The sequence below is a fragment of the Gossypium arboreum genome, chromosome 13 (assembly GCF_025698485.1).
Source record: "Gossypium arboreum isolate Shixiya-1 chromosome 13, ASM2569848v2, whole genome shotgun sequence".
Lineage (NCBI taxonomy): Eukaryota > Viridiplantae > Streptophyta > Magnoliopsida > Malvales > Malvaceae > Gossypium > Gossypium arboreum.
The window spans coordinates 117,804,081-117,806,050 of NC_069082.1; the positions used below are offsets into that span (position 1 = coordinate 117,804,081).

A 1,970-nucleotide genomic window follows, 5' to 3' on the forward strand; every position below is an offset into this window, starting at 1 on the left:
CATAGTAACCGAGTTGACGTTAAAAACATCGGCTGCTTTCGTCTACTTTGTCCTCATAACTTGCCACTGATAATTATTCAGTGACATCTCTTTTATGAACTCATAGGCCTCTTCAGGTGTCTTATTATTGATAGTTCCACCAGCAGTTACATCAATCATTTGTCTAGTCGAGGGATTTAAACCGTTGTGGAAGGTTTGAACTTGTAGCCAAAGGGGTAATCCATGGTGAGGGCACATTCTCAATAGATCCTTGTACCTCTCCCATGTATTGTAGAGTGTTTCTAAATCCATCTGCACAAAAGAAGAAATATCATTCCGTAATTTAGCTATTTTAACCGGCGGAAAATATTTAAGCAAAAATTTTTTGGTCATTTGTTCTTAAGTGGTGATTGACCCTCATGGTAACGAGTTCCACCAGTGTTTAGCTTTGTTCCTCAATGAGAATGGAAACACCTGAAGGTGAATGGCATCCTTAGAAATGCCATTAAACTAAACAAGCTGAAGGTGAATTCTAGGAAATTTGCTAAAGGAGTGTTTGGATCCTCGTCCTGCAAACCATCAAACAGAACAAGCTGTTGTATCATTTGAATCGTGTTAGGTCTCAGTTCAAAATTATTTGCAGCAACAGCAGGTCTAACTATACTCGATTCAGTTCTTGTTAAAGTAGGTTTAGCATAATCATACATAGCACGAGGAGTAGGATTCTAATCTACTGGATTTTCCGCAACCACAAGAGGTAGCAGATTATTCTGATTTTTAGCCATCTCTTTCGTTGTAGTATGGATATCATCCTCTTGCCCTTCCTCTATGTATTGTAGGCTTCGTTTTATTTCCCTTCAGTTTTTGTGAGCTGTGCTCTCGATTTTACTATCAAAAAGTAGAGGTTCTGACAGGTTTCTTCTAGTCATAAACTATAAAAACCTGCTAGAAGTAAAGAAAAAGAAAAAGGAAAATTATTAATGAAAAATTGAACTAAAAACAAAAAGTAAATTGCAATAAAAGTAAAAATGACTAAAGTAATAAAAATCAAGTGTTCCTAATATCTTAGTCCCCGGCAACGGTACCAAAAACTTGATGGTCGTAAAACTAACTAACAAAATTTGACTTAAGGCAAGCGTACCTATCGAACAGTAGTATAGTTATGGTGAGACCGGAAATATTGTATCCACGACAACTAAAAGTACTAGTAATTACTATCTTTTTATTATCTAGCCTAAAAATTAAGAGAATGTTTTATCTATTAATTAATTAATTAACTAAGATTGCGAAAGAGATTAAAGTTGGAAAATATTTTTTAGAAAACCGATTGAGAAGATAATACCCAAGGAAGAATCCACCTAGACTTCACTTATTACTTTCAAGCTAGACGATCTATTCACTTGACTTAATCTGTAGAAATCCCTGATTTATGTTAATATCCCTTTCGAGACTAAAAGCAACTGACTCTAGGCTGATTAATTGAAATCTCTTTCTAATTAAAACCCCTATTGTCGCATTAACTCGTTCTATGGATTCTCTTATTAGATTTGACTCTAATCCGACAGATTTATGTCGTCCTATCTCTAGGATTCCATGCAACTCCGCTTAATTATGAATGATCTACTCTTAAACAGGGACTTTTCCTCCACGGAATAAGCACATCAAAAACCTGAATTAATATCATGGAATATTAAAACAAGGGTAAAACTCACGATTAAGAATAAAAACAAGTATTTATCATATAACTCAAATAATAATAAGATTCATCTTAGGTTTTATCTCCCTCAGGTATTTAAAGAGTTTAGTTCATACTAATAATGGAAAACATCTCAAAGTTTTGGAAAACAACAAAACATAAAGAAACCCAAAGAACGTCTAGGTAATTGTATGAAAATCTTTAGTCTTGATGTAAATCCTGCTTCCGAGCTGATTCCGATGGCTTTCTTTTAGTATTTTTTTGCCTTTCACTTTGTGTGTCATTCCAATCCTCT

The 1,970-nt window shown here is 34.4% G+C and overlaps 1 non-coding gene across 1 annotated transcript; it reads left to right on the forward strand.

Annotated features, from left to right (window-relative positions):
* Nucleotides 1–217: 217 nt before the first annotated feature.
* LOC128287681 (small nucleolar RNA R71) lies at nucleotides 218–323 on the forward strand. Its single transcript, XR_008278381.1, has one exon. It is a non-coding gene; the product is annotated as a small nucleolar RNA R71 (small nucleolar RNA).
* Nucleotides 324–1,970: the final 1,647 nt, after the last annotated feature.